This window comes from Myotis nattereri, assembly GCF_964212035.1.
Source record: "Myotis nattereri genome assembly, chromosome: 14".
NCBI classification, from domain to species: Eukaryota; Metazoa; Chordata; class Mammalia; order Chiroptera; family Vespertilionidae; genus Myotis; species Myotis nattereri.
The window spans coordinates 11,747,708-11,765,799 of record NC_138089.1 but is presented as its reverse complement, the minus strand read 5'-3'; the positions used below and the strand labels follow the sequence as shown (position 1 = coordinate 11,765,799).

Genomic DNA, 18,092 nt, shown 5'->3' with positions numbered 1-18,092 from the left:
CCCTGAGTGCCTTGTTTGAAAACATGAACCTCAAAGTGCAACAAAAGACGGCCAGTGCAGCCCAGCAACAGTCGTCATTCCTCTTTATACAGTGAGTTCCTGCGGCAGAGGGACGCCGCCCTGGCAGGATGAGGATGAGCATGGAGGAAACTCCGTTTTCAAGGGCACGCACAGGGCGTGGAGGAGCCCCCGTATCCGCGGTGACCCAGGAGAGCCATGAGCACAAACGCTGAGCAGCTGGTTTAACTTAAGCAACGCCTTTCTCAATACGGTTTCCAAACATTTTGGAAATAAGAATGTACATAACGGACTTGCCTGAAGTTCGTATTTCCTTTCCCAACATTCTTCCTGCGCCTCTCCCAGTTGCCTGGCCCAGTTCCAAAAGCAAACCCTACGCTCATGCATCCCCGTCTCCTTGCTCACTCTGGCCACAGTAACTTCTGGTTCACTGTCATGCCTTCGTCTCCTTGAAATCTGTGCATCCACAGGAGTGACCAGCCCGTTTTTGCCCTGTGCCCATCCTAAAAAGAGGCACTGCACCAGAGATCAGCCCTGCCCCCCTCCAAAGTCCTGATTTTCATGACAGAAACTCTACAAAGGGGACTCTTCTTTCTCACAGAATTCCATGCCTCCCTCTGAAGTGACAAAAAAAAATGGCTAATTACCGAGAGCCTGTGACCAAAACGGAAGGGAACCTGATGCACACCACGTTCAGGTGTCCCACAGAGAAGAGAGAAAAGGGCTTGCTCCTGACACCTCTCCAAGAAGACGAACCTGAACTTGGCCCTATCGTGCCACCCGGGAGAAAACAAGCAACAGGAGAGGCAACACGAGACCTCAGCTCCTGAAACCACACTGAGTTTCTCTAGCTCGTGAACAAGTGTCTTCTTCATCGCAAGCATGCCAGCCTTTGATTCTCAGGCTGTGAGAAGATGTCGGTGGAAGGGAAAGGAACACTCTCATCCACATGGATTTTGACAAAAAAAGTAGAACACTCCAATGCAAGCCCTTATTTCTGGCCAACTAATAGCGCAGAGAGAAAGAGAGGAATGGGAGCTATTCTGAAGGTCTCCCATGGTTACAGCTGCCATGGAAATCATTTCCTCCTCTAGGGCTTGCAGATATCTGAGCCCAGCTTCGATCGCAGTTTAAAGAAGAACAAAGGGAGAACACGAACAGGAACTGCTCCTTTATTTAAAGTTTTAAAAGCTCCAATTGGGATGGTGGGAGGATGGGTGCAGGCACCAGGAATACGGATAACCTCAGAAGACTCCATCCGAGTCGCCCGGCACAGGGCAAGATCAATCCCTCATGCTTTCTGGACCTAGACAGATACAGACTGATCTTTTAAAGCACAAATCGAATCTTATCACTCCCCTGTGTAAAATCATTTAATGGCTTCCCACACTACCTAAGGAAAAACCCTAAATCTCCATGACAGTCTAGCACAGGCATTCCTCCACTTCATCTCTCTCTCTCTCTGCCTTATCTTCTGTGCATCAGCATCCCTGGTTTTCAGTCCATCACATACGTAATGTGTCTTCCTGCCTCAGGGCCTTGTACCTGCTGTTCCCTCCGCCTGGGATCCCCTCCTCCCCTGTCACCTGCTTATCTTTTGGATTAAATGACTATGACCTTCTCTCATCCCCTCAGCATGATGGGTCCACCCTGTTTTATTAGAGTACTTGTTGCGGGAGGCAACCAGCGGGGCGATGGGGGACGGGAGCTGCGCTGGCCCGCTCACTCACCTGCGGTCTCTGCCCCTCCCTTCTTCCCCTTTGGCTCACCGGCCACCTCCCTCTTCAGGGCGACCTGTGGGGTATGGTGGGGGGGGGGGCGGGGGGGCGCTGGCACCTGCCTTGGCTGACCTGGGGCCTGCAGGCTGGGAGCAGCTCCTGTGTTGAGCGTCTGCCCCCTGGTGGTCAGTGTGAGTCATAGCGACTGGTCATTCCACCCTTTGGTCCATTTGCATAGTAGGCTTTTATTATATGACTGTATCGCAATAAAGCTACCAAAAATATGCACTGAAGTCAGTACACAAGTTCAGGTCCAAAAAGCAGTAGTTCTCATTCAGCAGTGATTTGCCCCCCAGGGAACATGTGGCAATGTCCAAAGATATTTCTGGTTATCACAACCAGCATCTAATGGGTAGAGACCGGGATGCTGCTAACTAACTTATGATGCAGAAGACAGCCCTCCACAAAAGAGAATTCGCCATTCCAAAATGTCGACAGTGTGAGGTTGAGACGTAAAGGGAAACTGCTCTTCTCAACACATATGAGAAAGGGGCCATCTTGGAGAATGATGGGCATCCCTCCTGGCCTATCTGAGCCCGTTTTCCTCTGGTGTTGAAATAGACACTACTGCTTTAATCGACACTAGAGAACGTCACCAGCGAGCACCAAAGGGTCAAATGCATTAAGAATATGTATCTTTACTCACTAGCATCCCAATCACATGGCAAGAAGCCCACGCCACCAGAGGCATCGGAAGCTGAAACCAACAAGAACCGGGAGAGGCCTGCCCTCCCGCTCCTGCTGGGGAGGCACCACCGGTAGAATGACAGGGAAGCTGTCCACACTCATCAAAGTCATTTCCTTCTCTCTCACTCTGCTTTTCCCACAAGGATGGGAATTCAGCCACAATCTTCCCGATAGGGTCAGTTTTCTCTGCACTGGCATCCCTTGACTCACATCCCCCAAATGCTTCCCACTGTCATGCAGCAGGTGAAAATTCTACTCTTGAAAATGCACTTCTCATACAAAATGAGCCTGTTAAAACGTGAATTCTCTTAGGAAATGTAAATCCTAGATAAATCTTTAAAAGGTATGAAGCACTTTTCCTTTAAGCGGAGAGAAATTAATTTTAATTCAGGAAGTGAATTGGCATTAAAAAATTGGGCACCAAAAGGCAAGGGGCTTTGAAGAAGGTAGGATCTGAGTTGGGTAGGGAGTGCCAGAAAAGAAGTAGAGGGCACTGAAGAGTATCACTAGCTGTATGACACCAGGCAACGGACTTAACCTCTCTGTGCCCCAGTTTCTTTACCTGTTAAATGGACATAACAGTGCCAGCCTCAGAGAGTGTAAGTAAAGACCAAGTGCAATAATGGAAGTTCAGCACTTAGACCAGTAAGAAAGAAACCCATAGGGAGCTCTCTATGAACAGTTCATAATTCTACCCAGGGCAGTACATGATCTAACTAGAAGAAGGCTATAAAATAAAGAGAGGGAAGCCACTTGAGGAAGAATTCTAACATATTTCACACATGGCCAGTATTTAATAAATATTTGCTGAATGTTTAATTCGTTAATTTATTTATTCCTATGGCCCTAGTGCCTTGCTAAACAGAACCCCAATTTTATACTCAGGATGGCAATGAATCGACCTCAACAACTACATTTCCTAACTTCCCATGCAGGTGGGCATGGTCAGGTGACCGAGTTCCGGCCAATGAGATGTGCATAAAAGTCCTAGGGAGGCCGAAACCGGTTTGGCTCAGTGGATAGAGCGTCGGCCTGCGGACTGAAAGGTCCCAGGTTCGATTCCGGTCAAGGGCATGTACCTGGGTTGTGGCACATCCCCAGTAGGAGATGTGCAGGAGGCAGCTGATCGATGTTTCTCTCTCATCGATGTTTCTAACTCTCTCTCTCCCTTCCTCTCTGTAAAAAATCAATAAAATATATTAAAAAAAAAAAAAGTCCTAGGGAGATCTCCCATGAAAGGAAGATGATTCCGTTGAAACACTGACTTTCCCTCTCCTCATTCCTTTTTTTTCTGCCCTTAGTGATTGTTCAGGGTAAGGGGAGTGAGGGCAAGAACAGCCAGCTTATTCTCAAGAGCACATGCTGAGGTTGGATGAACTACAAAATAGAAGCACGGGTCTCAGATGATAGCCCTGAGCTCGCCTATCACCCCTGGATTTCCAAATTCTGTGTTCCTCATGATATATTAAAAATAAAACTCCCACCCTAACCAGTTTGGCTCAGTGGATAGAGCATTGGCCTGCAGACTGAAGGGTCCCAGGTTCGATTCCGGTCAAGGGCATGTACCTTGGTTGCGGGCATATCCCCAGTAGTAGGTGTGCAGGAGGCAGCTGATCGATGTTTCTCTCTCGTTGATGTTTCTAACTCTCTATCCCTCTCCCTTCATCTCTGTAAAAAAATCAATAAAATATATTTTTTAAAAAAATAAAAATAAAAATAAAACTCCCAACTCGCTTAAGCCATATTTTGTTTTGGGGAAGAGGTGGTCCAGACTACTTGCAGCCACATACGGTTCTTCAACAGGAGAGGGTGTCTGAACCCTCTCCTGGCCACACTGTTCCCGTGGCTTCAACTACCTTGTCTCAACCACCTAAACAGAATGACTGAGAATATCTTCATCTCAAGCCCCAACCACATTCTTGAGCCTTAATCTAAAATTAGGCCCAGAGAACATCTCCAGCGAAATGTTCTACAGGCTATTCAATCCCATCTCACCTGAACTGAATTCCTCCTTTCCTCCCCCATTCTGCTCTCCTTCTCTTCCCCACTTCCTGCTTCGGGCATTCAGTGCCCACCACCTCCTGATGCAGAAACCTTTTCTTCCTTGCAAACCCCCCATTTCAAGTCAGTCTCCGAGCCTTGAAGATGCTCGTTCTGAAGTGGCTCTCAGATCCAAGGCCACACGGTCCTCCTGGGGGCCCTGGCGGGGAGGGTCAGGGGAAAGGGCAGGTCCTCACAAAGGCCTCTTCATGCGTCAGCTTCCGACAAGAGTCCAGCACCATCACTTTTAGAGCCGACATGTGCCACAGGCAGGACTTGCACTGAAGAGCAATGCAACGGCCATGTTCCCAACGGTCAGGGTCAGCCTCCATGGTCACAGCACCGAATGTGATGAAGACCATTACCCGGTCCATTGAGCCTGATGTGTTCTGTATGCTGAGCCCTCAGGTAACTGAGGGTGGCTCTGAGGCCTGTGAGGGGAGCGTTTTGGAGACACCGCCTCACTCCCACTCCTCAGGCTTTCCTAGAGCTGAGCAATTAACTGTGTTTTGGAGATACAGGCGTGTTTTTGTTTGTTTGTTTCCAAATTCATGCTCCACTCTACCAGGATGAAATACAAATTCCAAAGGCCTATCACAGGCCCCCAGGATTAGGCACCGAGAGAACCACTGACCACGCAGCCTGCGGGGCCACGAGAGGGCTTTCCACGCGGGCGCCCTGCTCCCAGCACCTCTGCACGCCAGCAGCTCGGCCACTCCATGCGCCTGGGAACAACACCGGCTCATCTTGGCCGATTGCCTCTGGGATAACTTCATGACTATTTATGCGAAGCTTCAAAGGCTAAGAAATGCTAAACAAACAAGGAGATAAGTTGCCGAAATGTTAAACATCTGCCCTGGACAACCTCACAAGATTTTGCTTGGAATTCTAAGTCCATGTGAAGTTATCGCTGGAAACCAAATGCGGTGATAAGATCTTCAAAAAAAATAAAAAAATAAAACAACTCACCCTAGGCCAGACTGAGGAAGCTTACAAACCAATACAAGATTATTTTTAGAATGTCAGCTATTGAGAAGAAAAAAAAAGAGAGAGAGAGAGAGAGAGAATATGACTATAAAATGAGAAAAACGAAGCTTAGACCTCTTTTATTTCCGAAGCCATCTTTACCTTTTCCATTCTAACTTGGGAACTTTGGGAGCTAAAAAAACCTAATTAAACATCACTGCTGTTTCAGTTCAAGTGAAAGTAATATGTGTTTAAATCGCAGGGATGAACATGTATCATTTTTCAGAGATAATCTTTCATAACTATTCTAAATTGGCTGTCTTATGGGGAGTTTTTCCTTTTCTTTTTAAGTGGATGATGTTAAAATGATTTCCTCAAATATCATCTTTTTTCTTTTAGTTTTAAGTAGCTAGGACGGGTGTGAACACCAAGCCAAAAAAACAAAAAAACGTGGCACTCTTTAAGAAACAAAATAAGCAGGCCTCTTCTCGGATCTGCACCTACTGTGGCAGGAAACAAACATTACATGGCGCTCACTGCGCAGAGAAAGCGTGAGTGGGTGACAGAGTTCTGTGCTTACTGGGCCTGGTCCTAACGAAGCTTTCCCTGTGCAATTCGATGTTCCAGCCCTTAACATCGCCAGATAGTTAAGGACATAAACTCAATAATAAGATTGAACAAACCATTCTGAGCCTAGAGGCTTAACAACAGCAACAGTTAACATTTATTGAATACCTGGACTTGTCAGGTGCAGTAATTAACATGTACACCTCCGTTTAATTTAATATATGCCAGGCACCTTTCCTCCATAAATCTCACAGAATTCATCTCGGCAAAGCCCATCACGATTTTTTTGAGGTAAATTCCCACTGTCCTCATGTACAGGCAAAGCAATGGATCAGCTGCGTCAACCAACTTGCTCAGCTTTTCAGACCAGGCGGACCTGGCCTGGGATGCTGGTGCTGGTGTTCACCAGCAGCGTGAGCTGAGCCCTGAGGCTCAGTCTTCCCCTCTGTGAAATGGAGACCTGCCTGGGCAGGTTGCTGTGAGGGAAGGGACAGGGCCTAGTGAGCCCCTGGCACAGCAGCTGCCACACAGTAGGGACCCGGCAAACACTGGTTTCCTTCCCTGGCTTTTATATTTGGTGATTTGCATGTCTTTCTCTGCCTCATGGGGAAATGTTGGGAACATAATTGGTCAACTGTCCTCGCCTATTGCCAAATGCAACTGAGGAAAAGAATCTATGAGATCCCCTTGTTGTTGGGCTGTGTGTCCACACCTCATGGCCCACAGGCCTTCCCAGTAGATTCTTCAGAATGTCCCCCAAAGCCTGGTACACATCACTGTGGGAGCATCGAGTGCTGAAAGGCTAGCTATGCTGCTTATGCTTCTTTTATAAAAATCCTTACCTGAGGATGTTTTTATTGACTTTAGAGAGAGCGGGGGGGGGGGGGGGTATGGAAGGGAAGAGAGAGAGAAACATCAATGTGAGAGAGAAGCATCAATTGGCTGCCTCCTGTAGGCACCCCCACCAGGGATCGAACTCGCAACCTGTTGGCATATGGGACAATGCTTCAACTGAGCCACCCGCCAGGGAAGTAATGCTGCTTCTTGATCTAGGTCTTCCGTGTTCAGTTTGGGGAAATTTTTCAAGTTGCACACTTTCATTTATACATGTAATCCTATCTAATAAAAGACTAATATGCAAATTGTCCCCTCTATCAGGAGTTCGACTGCTCACTATGACGTGCGCTGACCACCAGGGGGCGGTGCACAACATGGTGGGTGTCGGCGATGCTGGCAACGGGCGGGCGGCTATTAAAATATTTGTTCTAATTATTTTCCTTTCAATGTGCACAAATTCGTGCACTGGGCCACTAGTATTTCAATAAAATGTTTGTACAAAGAATTTTCTTGCTTGCATTTCCCTTGGGAGAGTCTTTATTATATAACTTTGGATACCTCTACCCCAATCCAAACTCCACACCTTAAGCCTGCCCCACCCTTCATCTCAGCCCCAGCTACGCCTCCCCCAGCCTCCCCATTCCTTCAGTCTGTCCCTGTCATGGCCTGGTTCTTCCCACCACCCCTGTCACCCAGCTTCTATTCTCTCCCTCTCCCATCCAGGCCTCAGATTTGGATCCCTGTGGACAGTCTGATGCTCCAGGTCCTGCCAGCCCCCCTGTTCTCGCTTGTAAGGAGGCACCTGGCCTCCATCCCCAGGCCCACGCTTCCTCCCTGACTTGGGAATTTCCACTCCCTGCCCTTGGAGCTCAGCCCTCTGCTCTGAAATCCTGCCCCTTCCTATGTTAACACCAGTCCTTTTCCTTGCCCTGTTCTGTACTAGTTTCCTTTCTAAATTAAATTCCTTTTTATTTGTAAAAGCCAATTTTAAGAAAAGCATAAGTCAACATCACTACGTTGGTACCCAGCTCTTACTGAGTGCTTATCCTGTGTCACACTCTGTTCTTAGAACTGTGCGTGCACTGACTTCCATGCATGATCCCCCAGCAGCCCTATAAGGGAGTATTCGTCTGAGCCTCACTTTATAGATGAGGAAACAGGTGCTGAGGCCTAAAGAGGTTACATAAGTTGCCCAAAGACACACAGCTGCGAGTGGTGGCACTGAGCTAGGAGCCCAGGCCAGGCCTTGAAAGCCAAGCCACTGCCAGAAACTGCCTCTCAGCCAGAAGGAGACGCCTCCAACAGGCACAGCCACAGAGCACGTTGGAGGCTGGTTTGGGAAGTTCCCTCGAGGCAGCACTGCCTGGGAGACGGAGGGGAGCGACCAGGCCTGGTCCCTTTACAAGGAACGGTCAAGCTCACACAGTTTCTTAAGGGGTCTCAGGCGGGGCCTGGTGTGTGCTGGTCTTGCCACCTCCTTCTCCAAATGCTGGTCAGGGAGGGCTGGAGCGGGAGGAAGGCCAGAGGGTGTGTGTGTGTGTGTGTGTGTGGCTGTCAGTGAACTGAGGGATGGCAGAAACACACCTAGCTCCCACTCACCTCCGCAGATTCTCCTTTTGATGCCATCCTAAGGGAATCAATGAAAACAGTAAGGGGAACCCGTCTCTGAACAGCAAAACGGTTTTCTTTGTGAAAAGCAATATTGGACTTAAAAATAAGACTAAGTAGTATAGTTGAGAAAAGCCAGACTCACCCCAAACCATCGATTCTACTGTCCTCAGACGTCTAACAACAAAAACCGCCGAACTCACCTCCTGCCCGTCCTCTCCTCTCCTCCCTGCAGAGCCAGGCAGCAGTGCTCACCTCTCTGCACCCTCGCAAAGCAAGATGAGAAAACAGGGCAGCAGATGGGACAGGGAGCCAGCTCCATGAAAAGACAGCTGTGAGCCCTGGCCAGTTTTGCTCAGTGGATAGAGCACCGGCCTGTGGACTGAAGGGACCTGGGTTCAATTCCAGGCAAGGGCATGTACCTTGGTTGCAGGCTCCTCCCCAGCCCAGGCCCCTGGTCAGGGCACATGCAGGAGGCAACCAATCAATGTTTCTGTCACATCAATATTTCTCTCTGTCTTTCCCTCTCTCTTCCATTCTAAAAATCAGTGGAAAAATACCCTCAGGTGAAGATTTAAAAAAAAAAAAGACAGCTATGAAATATTTTTAAACTTCATGTAGAAACTTATGTCCTAATATGTTATAGATAGTGTATATGTTATATGTTATATAGTATATAAGTTATACATGTTCTCTAGTAATAAGTATAAGCTATATATTACGAATATAAATTTTATATTTAAGGTATAACTTATAACATATATGTGTACATATTGTACATATATTTATAGATAATATATGGTAATAATATATTTATGTAATATATAACAAACATACATCGTTTTACCAGCACGTCTGATAACTGCCATAATTTCTAAGCACTGTAATTTCTAAGTTAACAATATTTCAAGATGACTTCCATGACTTTCATGTGATGTGCAAACATCTGGAATTTTCACTAGTGACAAAGCCACAGGTATTGTTAATGCAATTACTGTGATTTGTCACCTTCATTCATAATTGAGGGAAATGCTAAAGTTCAAGTAGGGGTTAGTAGAAACAAGATTGTAAACTTTTTCTCAACTAAGTTCAGGGGCGCTGGAATTTTATCCAGGGGCTGCAGGGTGAGAAATGCTGTTCCAGAAGGAGGTCAGTGTCAGGTCAGGGACGGGTCAGGGATGGGTCAGGGATGGGTCAGGGAGGAGCAAGAGGCATCGGGGGTATTTTTCTGCTCTGCTCGGCCGCTAATTAGCACAAGTCAACCTCACCATCCTTTGCACACCAAACTGCCTTTTCACAAAAAGGCACTTCCACTGGGCCACAGGCTTAGAGGGCCTCCCACGTCCACACGCGAGCAAGGGCCACAGAGGCCTCCAGGCAGCTGGCCTTGCCTTCTGGAGGCTGACGTCTCCTTACTTCCTGCTTCTATTTAACAATCATCCAAGTCATGTGTACCTACCGCTGCTGCCAATGCTCAGACCTAATCCTCTGTGTTAAATTATTGACAAGAATGTGTTGAAGTAAAAAGAAAGGCCTGTGAAAGCTGTTCAAAGACAAGTTGCCCTTCGGAGCGCAGTTTAATTAAGCGAGGCTTAGGATGTGCACGACTGGGAGACGGCAGTGGGGCCAGAGAGCGGGGCGCAAACCCTGGATCCGGGTCCGGCCCCTTTCGCCCGCACACGCCAGCAAGACGACCTCCTGTGCACCCCTCACTCCCTCTGTATAAGACCAGGGTGACAGTTCTTCAAAAGGGAAAGGAAAATTCAAGACCTTGCCATGTCCCGAGTGTTTCTCCTCCATAATCTCGCTTTCTTACTGGAAATGTGGTGAAGAGGTGCTGAGTTACAGATGAGGAAACTGAGGCACGGTGACATGCCCGCGCTCACAGAGAACCGCCTGAGCGGGTCCCACCCCCCGGGGCGCCGCGCCGCTGGCATTTCCCAGGGACACGGGGCGCCGGCCGTTTCCTCCCGTTTCCATCTGATAAGAGTCGGCGTGAGAAGGGCTGGCAGTGACTGCGGAACAGACTTCGCTCTTTGTGGGGAGCAGTCGGGACCCCCCTGCCTTACTTTTCAGCACCAGTGCGCCAACCCCACCCAGTGCGCGGGGCCTGCAGCTGGGCCGCCCGGCCCCGAACACGCTCCGCTCAGGGGCAAAGTGCTACCACTCAGGGCTGATGGAGTCCAGTCCCCAGGAGCGCAGGCAGGAAACCACCCCCAAGCCAGTTCAGATGTCCGCTCTGGGAATCGGGGCTCAAGGAGAACGTCCCCAGGCCTCTGCCCCGGGATCACTTCCTTTGTGTGGTGTCCACCCAAGGTGGCTGGGAGGTATGTCCACCTGTCCCCACAGGAGCGCATCGCATCCACCGCCTTCCTTCCTTTGAAGGTGAGCAAGTTCACCACCCCACTCACTGTGCTCTGTGCTCCTTGCTTCCAGCAGACACCGTTTTGGGGTCACAAATGCTTTGGGGCCCAGGCAGCTGAGCACCGCACCCTTTCAATGGTGTCCTGGCACCATCCCCTCCACGGAACCGCCCTGAAGCCAGAGGCACACGGGTGGCATATTCTGATTTCATTTCCCTGGACCAGGGGGCTTCGGACCGGAGAGAACTTGGAAACTTGACTCACTGGACCAGTGGTTGGCAAACTGCGGCTCGCGAGCCACATGCGGCTCTTTGGCCCCTTAGTGTGGCTCTTCCACAAAATACCCCGTGCGGGTGCCCATGTACAGTGCAACTGAAACTTCGTGGCCCATGCGCAGAAGTCAGTATTTTGTGGAAGAGCCACGCTCAAGGGGCCAAAGAGCCGCATGTGGCTCGCGAGCCGCAGTTTGCCGACCACTGCACCGGACCATTTGCTTCCTGAGCCACCTACTGATTGAGCACCTACTATGCACCAGGCACTACACTAGGCCCTGGAGAATACAATGAACCAGCAGACATGGGCCCTGCGCTGGTGGCGCTTACGGTCCTGGGACAAGGGGCCACAGTCAGAGAGATGTTCTGAGACGGGACGTTTAGCCTAAGGCTGCAGGATGCAGGGAGAAGCAGCCAGTGCCGGGACAGATGGGAAATGACAGTCCAGGCAGAGGAAGCCACATGCACAGAGGATGAAGGGGAGATGTGACCAAAAGTGTGAGGGAGGATGGGAGCAAGCAGAATGCTACCTGCCCGTGGGAGTGTCAAGTGGCACAAGGCTCTCTGGAAAAGAGCGTAACCTCATCCAGTGAGGCCCCTGGCCTGGCGAGGCCCCCAGGAAAGCGGTCCAGAGGGGCTCTCGCGTCTGCATCCCAAACAAACAACTGCAGGAGCAAATGAGGCACTACTGGGGGGCACACTGGTGGCAAAACCGAAAGCCAAGCGGCAGTGTGGCCACCGTCGGCTTCACGAGCCTGGTCACCGCTGTGGCGATAACCACAGGCTCTCCGTCCTCAGGCCGAGGCGGGCTCGCTGCATCTCCATTGTTCACCCCTTACACGTGCATCCATGCTTCATAAGAACAGCTTCTTTGTATCCGAGTGGAAAATGGATTAGAGGGCTGAAAAGGTGGAGGTGGGACATCTGTTAGGAGCCAAGGACAGCTGCTGGGGCAAAAACAGTTGCGGCTTGGAGAGGCAGAGTGATAAGGAGGAGACGGAGAGAAGACAGGGCACTGTTAACCTGAGATTTTCCAACGGACTCAAGGTTTAATTTAAAGCACCTTTTCTGGAGGGAAGAACGAGGAAGAAGGGTTTTATTCCCTAATTTGCTGAAACCCTTGATTTTTACAGGTGTGTCACTCAAGACCCATGGATGAGATGACAAAACTTGGGGGCAGCACAGTCCAGACTATTACTCAGCCATAAAAGAATAAAATCTTACCATTTGTGACAGACAGCATGGATGGACCCAGAGGGTATTATGCTCAGTGAAATAAGTCAGTCAGAGAAAGGCAAATAGCATATGATTTCACTTACATGTGGAATCTAAAGAATAAGATAAATGAACACACAAAACTGGCACAGACTCATAGACACAGACAGCGAACTAGTTGTTGCCAGGGGAGAAGGGGGAGATTTGTGAATAAGGTGAAGGGATTAAGAAGTACAATTGGTATTTACAAAATAGTCACAAGGATATAGATTACAGCATAGAGAATGTAGTCAATAATCTATCTATCTATCTGTCCGTCTATCTATCTATCTATCTATCTATCTATCTATCTATATCAAAGCCTAATATGCAAAGTCTCCCCTCAGGAGTTCGACCAGGAGACCAGGAGTTCAATCACTCAGTATGGCATGTTCTGACCACCAGGGGGTGGCACAGAATGAAGGAAGGCCCCGATTGGCCCTGATCTCTGGCCAGGCCTAGGGACCCTACCCGTGCACGAATTTCGTGCACTGGGCCTCTAGTATTGTAATTACTGTGTATGGTGCCAGGTGGATACGGGAAAATAAGGGGAACACTTTGTAAACTATATGATTGTCTAATCACTATGCTGTACACCTGAAACTAATACAGAGGAAACAGAAACTGTAATTTAAAGAAAAAAAGATATATTGTTAAGTCACACAAAGAAAGTATCTAAGGCATGCCACCATTGCAGGACAGGTGGTGGGGGGGGGGGGGGTGGACAAAACAGATGCACAGAAGCACACAGATATTCATATGTATCCAACTTATTTAAAATATATAAATTTATATCATTTTTTACTGTCCTTCAAGGCATGTGAGACCATCATAGCCACACAATAAATTTTCTTAAATGAGTAAATTCCCCCTAAGTTTTTATAAATCCATTTCCCACTGTGTTCCTCTTGCTTGTGAAAATTTGACCCCAAAATGTCATCTAATTTTTTTTCTCAGACATTTATTATTATCATTCTTTCGGATAATTTGAGAAAGCTGGTCAAGAATAACCACCAGAAAGGTAAGTCCTGCTTAACGACTTCCACACAGAACTCTATCCTGGGGTATAACCAAGGAGGCAGATTTCCCAGCAGGGAAAGTGTTTGCTGGTGATTATTTAATTATGAGGTTAAACAGGCACATGCCGTTTTCCGTTCACACACGGGCGATCAGGTTTCAGGCACCGCCCACTCGCACATACAGTAGCGCTGTGGCATACCTACTCAGGCATGTAACATGAACCCAAGCCCTTGCTTCGTCTGCTGGTAAAACGATAGTGGCTATCAAAGGGATTAATCATATCCCTCCATTCTCTATGCTTTAATCCTAAAATAAGCAGCTCTAAATGCATTCCAGAACCATGCATGCTCTTCTGCAGAGGGTGAAATGGGCTACGCGATGACATTCCTGAAACGTTCCAGGTTATTCCTCGATAGATAATGGCGCAGATTCACAGAGAAGTCGAACAATGGGAAATTAACACCTACTATAACCACATGCGCTTCAATTTACTCTAATAATTTCTGAGGAGTCAAGGTCTTGGATGAAGTCATCCTGGCCTCGGGACAGTGTATTCTGGAATAGCACACTTGCAAGTACTCCTACAAGTAGAACTATTTTCAACCACTGAGAGCACGGTGGGCACCGTACTGCTGGAAATGACAGCCCTAGGAAATCTGTTCAAAGAGTCAAAATGAATTCTTGACCCTTGGGCAGTAGCCAGTATAACAGAGCCTCTCTTATTCAATAGGATCAACAACTGCAGCCCAGCTGGAAGAAACTTCGGCTGTAGATGACTGAGAATCCAAAATAACAGTAGCCTCAACAACACAGAAATTATTACTTTCTCGTGTAAATATAGTCTGGAGTTATGCGGTCCAAGGCACTGCCTGTCTTGTTTTGCCTTCTTCACACGGGGCTCCCACCTCATGGTCCAGTTTAGCTGCCAGAGCTCCAACCATCGCATCCACATTTCCACTGGACAGGCAGCAGGGAAACGAAGGTCCATGCTTTCCCTTGAGAAGCACTTTCCATAAGAGGTACTTACTGTTTTACCCATATGCCTTTGGCTAGAACTTAGCCAAATGACAACCCCTAAGAGCAAGGAGGCCTGGGAAATACTCTCTTAATTCTCAGGCTGTGAGCCGGACAATAGTTTGAAAGTTACACTTCTAAGGAAGAACTAGACAATAAATGTGGGGACAAGAGGTGTCTATTACATTGAGAAATCCTAAGATAATGATAAAGACATATTTTGATTTTTTCCTTGAAATACGTGCCCATACAGTCACGTAGAGTGGGAGAGGGGTTTGCACACGGGCTTGCAGATCTGAGTCCCTTTATTTCATGCATAAAACACACCTATGATGCCTCTTCAATTTCCAGTTATTTTTGTTTGTTTAGTTGGTTGTTTTTAGAGTGGTGTCAGAAATTAAAGTAATTGTCAAAAAATCTAGGACCTTCTACAATTTCTGCGTCATTCCCAATGTTTTATAATTGTTTTTCCCAGAACCTAATTAAACTGGTTTGCTTTTACTAGTCATTATTGGGGCATTTTCAAGCAGTTTTTTTGTTACTGATTTCAGAGAGGAAGGGAGAGGGAAAGTGAGATAGAAACATCAATGATGAGAAAGAATCATTGATTGGCTGCCTCCTGCATGCCTTTTACTAGGAACCAAGCCTGCAACCCACGCATGTGCCTTTGACCGAAATCGAACCTGGGTCTCTTCAGTCCACAGGCCGACGCTCTATCCATTGAGCCAAACCAGCTAAGGCTCAGCTTAGTTTTCCACAGAAATAACTCTTCGTTCTTTTCACATTACATTCATGGGTTTGTGAAGGTGTTTATGTAATTACAGTAGCAAGTATAACTGCATAGCAGGTTCAGGAACAAATGCACTCTCCCTACACACACAACAGCACAGCCGGAGGGGCCGGAAGAGGGAGGGCAACCTCCCGACTGGGTGTTTTACAGATGAGATGGAGAGCGGGGAGGACCGAGCGAAGAGCTCGTCTCTCAAATCCCTTCTTGCCCAAATCTCCGCGGTGGGCTATTCAAGCAGGGAAGCCCTGAATGGTGACCTCTCCTATGTCTATCACCCATCTCCCTCCATCACCCATCTCCCTCATCTATAGGTGAGGGAAACTGGGGTCAGAGGGTCACCATCCACTTCCCAGGGCATTTGCTGTTTGCAGCACTCCCACAGCTTCTCACTGGGTGGGAACACCCAGGGCACTGGGGGCAGGACTGCCTACGGGGTGATGCCACATCTCAGTCTGCAGAACGTCTCCCATCCCTGTCCCACGGCACCGTCTCACAGCCTAGAAGGTTCCCCATCCCTGTCCCAGCCCACTGAACGCCAGTGGCAACACTCCCAACTCACTGTGACAAGAAAACAGAAATGCAGCCATGAGTGGCCAAATGCCCACGTCCCTAGATATAGACGTTACTTTTTGACCTGGTAGATGTTATAGTTGATAGTGGTTGTTTTTCTGTCATCTTTTAAATCACACTATCATTTCTATGGGTCATGTTTACACCCATGGACAACTCCAAATCCTAAGGAATCTTAGGAGGTCTTTTAATCTTCCCGACAAAGCGAACAAAGCTTAGCCCAAATAGTATGCACACTGTTTTAATAATTCCTAGGAAAAGAGATGCTACAGCTCGGTGAACACAGGCTTCACCATTCTGCACAAATATATCTTCTCACAGCTATTTATATTCAACTCAAATACACAGAAACACTGGAAATGGTAGCACCATTAAGAAAACAAATGATACCTCCTCACGCATCTGCCTGATGAGATAGATCCTTGGCCCAGTTTTCTAATGAGCTGTTTCATGTTTTTGTATTAGAGCTGTTTTGCATATTTTAAAATATTAGATTTCTGTATATCATGTGTTCCAGATAATTTTCTCAATTTGTCATTTGACCACTTTAATTGTTATTCATGTCAAAATAGCCCATCTTCCTTTATGATGTATGAGTTCCCCATCATCCATTTATGTATTTATTCGTTTAACAAATTCTGTTGGGATTTTGCAGTGCACCAGGTATTCTGGGTGTTGAGGGACTGAACAAAAAAGATATGGGAAAAATATCCTCATGAAGTTTAAATTCCTGTGTAGACTAAAGTAATTAATTCTAGGGCAGAAGGAAAGCCAGGTAATCCACTGAAAGTATAATATGATGTCAAATAAAGATAAGTGCTCTGAAAAGACCGGGGGGGAGGGGGGGGCAGGTGGGAGAGTGGAGTAACTATAGTGCATTTGAGGACGGAGTGAACACTGCTCTAAGGAAATGACGTCAGGGGAGTGGCCAGGAGGGAAGTGAGGGAACAACCCTTGGGGACACCTGGGGAGCCAGTCCTGGGGAGGTGCCAGCAAAGGCTAATGCCATGAGGTGGGAATATGCCTGCTGAGTTTGGGGACCAGTACGGTGGCCAGTGTGGCTAGAGGGTAGAGCGTGAGGGAGAGAAAAAAACGGAAAACATTTGAATCTAGATATTCCTTTTACTTTCCAAATTTGTGGAAGCATTCATCCACAATAAAATTTATTTTCTTTTACTTAAAAGTTTTGTATTAATACCTTTTTATTCCAGTGAATGGTGTCCTGGCACCGTGCAGTGAGTGGTCCCCCCACTGCTTTGACATGTGACCGCCATCATACACCATGCGCCACAAGGACTTCGCTCTAGCTTTGGAGATGTCTGGTCTGTCAGCGATCTGCTCCTGTTCCAGCACCACACTGCTGTCATCTGTGCAGCCTTCCGCTGTATCCTACCTGGCAGGGCTAGGCATTGCATTCATCTTCAGTCATCTTCACAGACACCAGGCCTTGGCTGTTCTACTTTACAGTTGATAAAAGAATTTAAAAACCACTTTATTAAATTCCATGTCCTCTAAGTGACAGGAAAGCGGAGGAAGCCAAGAATACACTAAAGCCTGAGTTGGGGGTGGGAGGGCTTCTCTCCAATCTAATCTCCCTGCCCTCAACAGCCATGCGGACCCCTCAGCAGTAATCCGAGCTACTGTGTGGTAAGAAAGCTGTGACCTGCTGACCTGGGCGATCATGTTCATCTGGTCGCCCGGATGTCACTGTCAAGTCCTGGAGGGCTGGGCTTTGGTGTTGACCAGTGGTTCTCAAACTCTGTTCCCTGGACCAGCAGCAGCAGCACCTAATTCATCACATGTAAATTGTAAGCACCAACTGAGAGCTAGGGACTGGGAAACTCTGAGGGGGAGGTGATCAGCCTACAACTGGTTCAAGTGGAGATCTCTCCAGAGCCCGGCATAGTGTTTAAGAGCCCAGACTGCGGAGTCCTCAGCTCCAACCTCAGCCTTAATACCACAAGGGCAACTTCAATTTGCTGCATCTCAGTTTCTTCATGATACTGGTATCTACCTCATAAAGGATTTCAATAATTAAATAAAAGAATATAAGAAGGTGCTTAGAATCTAATATCCCTGGCACATTGTAAATGTTCAATTAATGATAGCTAACATGATGATGATAATGAAAAAAATCATAATTTGTTTTCATTTTATTTCAGATCATTTATTCTGAATAGCCTAGATGCATTCATGCTGGATTTAACAGAAATCAGGGAGTGAGGAAGTGCAATTAATGTTACACTTTTTCTGATTGTATTTGCAGAGAAGTGAGGAGTGGGGGGAGGGGGGGAATGAGTTAGCTCTG

The 18,092-nt window shown here is 47.6% G+C and overlaps 1 protein-coding gene across 2 annotated transcripts in view; it reads right to left on the bottom strand.

Moving 5' to 3' along the window:
* Positions 1-18,092, bottom strand: part of PRICKLE2 (prickle planar cell polarity protein 2) — a gene marked incomplete at both ends in the record, with an annotated part of 316,207 nt that overhangs the window by 284,137 nt on the left and 13,978 nt on the right. The window lies entirely within an intron of this gene.